An 8132-nucleotide genomic window follows, 5' to 3' on the forward strand; every position below is an offset into this window, starting at 1 on the left:
AATTAAAAAAATAAAATGTTTGCCTTAGACTTACAAAAGTGAAGTTCTAAGAAAAATTTGTTCAATTTGTAAGTATGCCTTTTTGTGTTTAATGTATTTGAGAGAGGTATATTAAGTGGTTAATTATGATTTGAATTGTCTATGGGGATTTGATTAATTATGTATGTAATGTATTAAATGTTTCAAAAGGATTCAATCTGTTAAAATTATGAGTTATTATACATTATTCAAAGAACAAGTGAATTTAAGGTTTCTATTTTTAGCCACAAGTTCAGAAATGAAATAAGATCTTTCAATTTATCTTATGGTGTTAAGTAAAACTATATTTTAAAATGTATAAATTTAAAAAATTAAATACTAATCAAAATATAGAAAGCAGGGAGAAACAGCATGAAAGCCTGACTCCCCCTCCAGATATATGTTAAAAGACCTCTTACAAATATATACCACAGATGGTATATAATACTGTATTGCAGTAATCTAGATAGAAAAATAAGTTTAAACATTGAGAAGTAAAAAGCAAATCATATTGTCTGAGAATAGTTCGATTGCCTACATAGAAATGCAAGATAATCAAAAGAAAAGCTATTGGAACAGAGATAATACAATTAGGATACAATAGTTTAGAGCAGACTAGGTCAGAGGTTTGAAGTACTTCAAATTGTGCGATTGTGGTTGGAATGGACCGGGATGTGGGCAGAAGCCATGGCCATAAATGGATGGAGGATTTGAGGAGAATAGTCAGTTCTTGGTTACAGGCAAGATATGGGACATGGGGGAAATGAACTTTCACGGATGGCACCAAGGTTTCTAGCATAAACAAATTTGGGGATGGCATGCCGTGTCTAGAAAAATTGGAGGAAGACTAAATTGCCTGTGGGTGGGATCTGGCTATTAAGGGCTCAATTGTAAAAATAATTTTTTGAAATACTCAGAAAATATTGCCTTGCTACATCTTGTCGTGTTTTTTCATTGCTGTCATTATTAGAAGATATGCCTGCAAATTGGACAAAAGTGTCATACTAATTGTATTGGTCCCTGGAAATCTGGGACAATTAATGAGTTTACAATGAGTTCACTGATTCATAACACCTTGATATTTTTACAAAGAACTAGGTTATTAATGATCATGCAGTAATATAAATAGTAATGATTTCTTCTTGACACTGAAGTAGTTGAAGAAAGTATTAGCTTTACAATTTAGTGTCATTACTAATTAATTAAGGTAACAACTAAAACTGTGAAGAAGTGTTTAAATACTTTTCTCAGATGGGATGCTCATTTTCTGCAGGGGCAAGATTTTGATGAAATAGCTGATATTTAAACAATAATTTGCTTCAGAAATAATCTATCTACATATGATAAAAGGGTCTTAATATAATTCTTATAAAATATTCATAATTTTTGTATAGTCAGAAAACAAAGAACAGAAATAGCATGTAAATAGTATACATTTTTATAGCATACGTTAATAGTAAAGTGTATTTTATAACAATGATATATGCTCATTGAAGAAATTTTGAAAAAATACAGAAAGCCTAATGAAAATAAAATCACCAATGATCCTACTACTCAGAAGTAAGCTTTATTATTGTGATTTTTAAATAATCTTTTTATATTTTTTAAATTTACAAATTTTTAATGTTTATTGTTCTCCAGCCTTATGAGGTATAGTTGACAAATAAAAGCATATATATTTAAAGTGTACAATGTGATCATTTTAAATACAATAAATGATTACCAAGATTAAGTTAATTAACAAACACATCCATCACCTCACATAGTTACCATTTTTTTTGTGTGTGTATGTGCTGAAAACGCAAATATCAAGTATATAATATGGTATTATTAACTATAGTTACCTAGCTGTGCGTTAGACCCCAGGAACTTATTAATATCTTATAAAATTTGTACACTTTGACTAACATTTGCCCTTTTCCCCCACAANCAGGACTTGTCAACTTTGAACTTCTCTCTAGGGTAGGGTTTCTCAGTCTCAGCACTACTGATATATTGGGCTAGGTAATCTTTCTTATGGGGGGGATACCCATGCTTATAAGGACATATAGAAGCATCCATGGCCTCTGCCTCCTAGACGCTAGTAGAACTCCCTCCAGTTGGAAACTAAAATGTCTTCAGATATTGTCAAATTTCCCATGGGAATGGAAAAATTGCCCCCAGTTGAGCATTTCTGCTTTAGGGTAGGCTGTTTCTTAGGGGACACCCTGTTAACCCCCAGTCATCTTTTGCAAGTCAGATTATCAGGAAAGAGCCTTCTAATCACTTGTCTGGCAGGTAAAGATGTGGCTGTCAGGCGTGTAAGAGTTCAGTGGATGAAAGCTATTGAGAATTGCTACATTCATCACATTGGTATGCCTGATCCGTTATTTTCCCTTGTGTAGATATGACAACTAAGCTCTCAACTGTTTCCAGTACCCCCAGTCCAGAGAACTGTTTTTTTCTATCTAAAAATAAACTTTCTGTCATGATTGGGATGGGGGCAGGCGATTTAGGAATATAAATGCCCTTTTAGAACTAAATCTCCCTTAATTTAGCCCTCTACTTCCACCTCCACCATTAAGACTCTCTACCAGAAGTGCCTGGTGCTAATTTTCCTGAACTTTTTGAAGATTCTCTGCTATAAATTGGGTTGATTCTTAGCTTTCCCTGTTATTGGTTTGGGATCTACTTTGTTGACTCTATGGCATTATAACTTCCAAAATTCTGTTGCTGTGCTCTTTATATGTTTGTGAGTGTTGTCTTAGTTCAGGCTGCTATAACAAAGTACCATAGCCTGGGTGGCTTATAAACAACAAAAATTTATTTCTCACATTTCTGTAGGCTAGAAGTCTGAGATCAGGTGTATTTCTTTGTTAAAAAAATCCTTGGGTCGGCCGAGTGGCGCATTGGTTAAGAGCTGGCTTGGGANCTAGTGGACTTTAAGAATAGGGACACCTGTTAAGTGTTGTTTTATGCATTGCCACCATGCTGCCCCCAATTTCCAGCAAAATTGCAATGTTTACAGATGCCATGTGAATGAGATTTGGGGTTATATTTGGAGTTGAGACAAACCAGGGAAAGGAGATGAGGCTGTAGTGCTGGCGGCTCAGCCAGAAACCTCCGTGGAGTATTTCGGGTCCTTGTGCCCCACACCCCCCCTGCTGTCATGATGCACTGAACACTCTGGAGCCAAGGCTGCATGGACCTGGTGTCCCTAAAGCAGGGAAGAGACAGCCCTTCTCTTTTTGTGTTCTCCCCTGTTGGAGAGTTACCCAAACCACCTGGCCCATGCAGTGATGTTTTGCAGGGTTAACCAAAAATAGTTGCTTCAATTTTAATATATGTATCCTCCCCTTTATCTTCACTGTTTAAACCCTTTCAGTGGCTTCCCACTACTATCAAGATACGGGCCCATTCCTTAAAACAAGATACAAGAGCCACCCAAGCCAATGCCCACCGACTCCCACTTTGGCTTTGCTGGAGTTGGGTCACTCAGACGGATCCTTTAAGGGGCTTTGCACAATTTAATCTCCCAGTCCCTTGCCTCTGACCCCTGCCTGGTTAAATCTCAATTTAACTGTCCCTTCCTCAGAGAAGCTTCCTTTGACTTCCCTTGGTTCCACCTCCCATTCTATGCTCTCACAGTGCTCTGCTGCTCCTCACACACGGATCCCTCGCCTCGTAGCTTGCTGTGCAATGCCTAGTTTCTGTGCTAGATTTTGTGTCAGCTGTTCGCTGAACAGCCTCATCTTGCTGACCTCTGTATCCTCAGAGCTCAGCTTCGTGCAGAGTCCAGGCTTCGCAGTGCAGCAGTCCCTAAGGGGCCAGAGTCGGGGCATCACAGTGCAGACAGAAGTCCCTGGAGGCCCGGAGACCTGTTAGAGTGACAGATTCCAGGCTGTCTTCAGACTCTACCTCCTTTCCCATGACCAGGAGGCTTTGTGCCTGGGCAAGCTTTTCTCGCCTGGGTGGGTACACTCCCAGGAGACTGCTTCCTGCTTCATGGTTATCCATTTCTATCTGGCTTGTTTGGGCTCAGGATGGGACCGTGGGTGCAATTCGTTTGGAAGTGCTCAGCACAGAAAACACAGTTGTCCCCAGTGGGACATCTAGTGAACCACAGAGGACCGACAGCTCTGCAAGAGCCACCAGTAGTGCCCAGACACCAACTGACTTACTATTCTCAGGGCGAGGAAAGCCAATGTGTACCTGTGATAACTTTGGCCTTGGGACTTTGGGATTATCAGTGTGCAGGCAAATTACCTGTATTCTGGCCCTGAGATGTACACTCATGCTGTTTTCTTCACCTACTGTATCTTCCCAAATTACTCAGTTTGACACACTGTTCTGTTGACTCTTGACAGTCAGTGCTCTGCTTCTCATACTTCAGATGCTTCCTCCTTTCATTTCCGCATCTCCTCTTCCTGACCTGTCACACCCACCTCCCCACCAGGGGTCAGTGACACACCCTTGGCCCTGGATTTTATTTTTATTTCATATTTATTCACTTCTGTCTGCTCACATTCCTACAGAGAGCTTGTTGTCATTTTTACATAGACTCTGGCTTTTACTCTTACCTGTTTTCCTATCCGAGGCTCCAGGATCCTTGGGGACCTGAGAGGCCTAGTGGGGAAAACAAGCTGTGAGAAAAGCTGCTCCAGCTGCACGGCGAAGGACCCTGGTCTGTGTGCCTGGAGAGTTCGCCACATCAATCTTTTCAGCTCTACCTACACCCTGGAAGCCATGTGTGCTCCAATTTTGAGGGCAATATGTGCTAACAGATAGAAAAACACATCTACGTCAAATCCTTCCTTCTTTCCACCCCACTGATTTTAACAAACTGGTGAATCTGGTTCCTGGTTACCGCAGGGAAATTTGGGTGGGTCTGTTTTTACTAAACACTAACATCCAGTGTTGCAGCAATTTTCTTTTATACGCAGTGTCAGGCCATGCGCCATATGCCAATTAAGCTTACAAAAATTGAATTTGACTTGAATTATTTTATCTTGTACAGAGATATTTTCCTAGGGCCATTAACCTATAAGAGAGAAAAAAATCGGGAAGTTACACATTTCTTTCTCTTTTTTTTTTGAAATGGCTTATGAAATCTAATTTGAATAACAACTTTTAAGAAATTACATGCTGTTTCTGCTAGATGTTATACAAAAGCTTTGCCTCTTCTTGTTGGCCACCTCTGTTGTCATGGCAACAGTTGCACTTTCACAGATGCAGCTATGCATTTGCTGAGCAGGAAAATAAGACCATTGTTTATGAGAATAATTATCCATGAACAAGTGTCATTAACATAAGACTCATTGTCAAACTTGNAGATTCCAGGCTGTCTTCAGACTCTACCTCCTTTTACGGTTCTTTTTTTGTTTTTATGGCTGTTTTTTTTTTTTTTTGGCAGGAGTGATGTAATATCAGCTGCTACTAGTCTTGTGGATCATACATCTTAACTGAAACATAAGCACCTGGATGACAAATGAAAAGTCATTTGGTTGTGCTATTCAGAATGGCAGATTCAAAAGTGCAAGGGAGAGCTTGTTGTAGCATAGATTTCAACTTTGAATATGCTAATCTTTAGTACTGAGAAACTTAATTTCCATGTGTGGAAAAACAATTAAGTTATGTATTGAATACACAAGTTGAAAAAATCAGTGAATGATAGTTTGTAAAGTGCTTCTGCTTACCTGCCACCTCCCTGGAGTTTATCCTAATATGTGTACAGTAATACTTTGGTTTGGGAGCATAATTGATTCTGGAAACAAACTACTCATATTGCAATTCATCGCTCTTTTACCACGTTAAAATGTATTAGAAATGTTTGCTAGTCTTGTGGAACACTTGCAAACCATGTTACTCGCAATCCAAGGTTTCACTGTAATTTTTAGAATACTGTTGTCTAAAACTGAAAGACTTTGGTTAATGGTAAGTGGAATAAAAATGTAGTAAATTCTTCCTGGGACAATTTACAAATACTTGAGTCTAATTACATTATATGAGTAATATAAGTGTAGATTTATTTTCCTTAAACCTTATACCTTTGAGCAGAAGCATAAATAAGTAACCTATAAGTGAGACTTGAATAATACTGAAACTTAAAAAACACACACACATCCAAACTCTAGAATGCAAAACACCTTCTCTTATCCCTTCTAGTCTTATTCTTTTTATTGCTGGAATAAGGTCTTGGTTTAATTAAAATACATACATACATATATATACATATATATATATATATATATATGTATATATATGTACATGGTTGAGGGTTTGTAGTGTAAATTCAAAACAAGAATAAATTTAATCTTTTCCAGCACTCATTTAACTTGCATTTTGCTAAATTACAGTCAGAAAACAAACTCTTTTAGATAAAATTTCAGGAAAAGGGACAGAAAAATATATTAAGTATTTATTATTAAAAAAAAAATCTTCCCTAAAATTAAATTGTGATATAAAAGAACTTTACATATACTCTTCACGTGTTTGCATGATATATCTAAAAGTCATTGTATTAGTTCTAATTACTAATTACAGGACTGCAGGGTGCTTTTGACAGTAAATAGTTATATTTGTAAAAACAGACCAACTCAGTCAGTGCCATTACCTGAAAAGAGACTTATTCTGATTTTGCTAATCTTTTCTAAAGTAAATTCCAACATGTAGTTTCTTTAGACAGGAAAAGGGTTATGCTTTGAAACATAGCAAACTCGGGTATATATAATATATTATTACATATAATATTTATATAATTACTATGTATATATAATTAAAACTACAATTTGACAGTGTTGTATGAGGATCAAACAGAATATTTTCCAAGTTCATCTCTTCCTGTTCCTTAAGTGAAATTTCTGGTACATCTATCTACACCTGGCTGCACCTCAGCATGCGTGTCTCACCTTCTAGAGCATGTCTCCAGCAGTCCCACCCACAGGCCTCATATCCTCTCTTCAGTGTAAATCTTTCTTCACCCAGATGACTATTCTACGCTTCAGAGAACCACTTGGGTTGCCCAAGTTGTCTCTCTCCCCAAATGCCCTTCCTTTGTTCTTCAAAGTCACATCTCTTTTGAAAAGCTATCCCAGTGATTTCTTTGTTCTCTGCAGTCTATAACACACATTATTTGTATCATAATCTTGGCACTTAATTTAATGTGGTATAAATATTTTTGAGTTAGCTGACTCCTAGTGTGGAAGAATTTCAAGGTGTCAGGACACAGAAATGTGTATTAATATCCATTATGAATAGAAAAATGCATAAAAAAGGCTTTGAGGAAAGGATTGTGATTGATTTAATTTTTTGTGTGTATATATGTATATATATGCTTGTATATTTGTGTATATGTGTGTGTATGTATATATATAATATATATATATATATATATATAAAATTTTCTGCAATGAGCATATATATTCAGAAGAAAAAGGGAAAAAAACCTCTAAAAGACATATAAAGGAAAAAAAAAGAGTCTGTCCATACAAAATCTAATCACTAAGTCATACTATTTTATAAAATAGTGAGGAGTAGGCAGTTTATCTTTTAAAACTTAATGCAAAAATGAAATATTTTTTAAGGAACATTCAAGAAAGCAGGTTGGATATTTTCATTAACATTGTTTCATGTAAGTGAAATTAGGAAATATAATTCCACACAGATTATTCTAGCTACTTTAAAGTGAAAATGTTTTTCTATAACCTGTGCTGGGTAATTGGGTAGAAAGCAGGTTACTTGAATCCCACATTGACTATTTGCAGAGGCCAGAGGGGAAAGGAAGCCTGAAACCCCAGTCTCTGCCAGCTCCTCTCTGCTGTGATGAGCGCCTTTGCCAAAGCATCTTAATGAGTCTTTCTGTAGGTCAGGGCAGCTATGGAGAAGAAGAGGGTGTGGAGGGTAAATTCTCCCGCACAGTGAAGTGAGAATATGCAGCTTCTGGAAGGGAGTCCAGAAAATAGAAGCTGGGAGATGTGAGGAGATGCTGGAGTCTCACTGCTGTAATGGACAAGTATTTATGGAGTACCTGATATGGGCCAGGACTGTTCTAGGTACTGGAGATCTGTTGATATACAAAACAGATAAAAAATCCCTGTTCTAGGGGAGTTTATATTCATTCTAGTGTGAGAGGTTTT

The sequence above is a fragment of the Hipposideros armiger genome, unplaced genomic scaffold, assembly GCF_001890085.2.
Source record: "Hipposideros armiger isolate ML-2016 unplaced genomic scaffold, ASM189008v1 scaffold_588, whole genome shotgun sequence".
Taxonomy (NCBI): domain Eukaryota; kingdom Metazoa; phylum Chordata; class Mammalia; order Chiroptera; family Hipposideridae; genus Hipposideros; species Hipposideros armiger.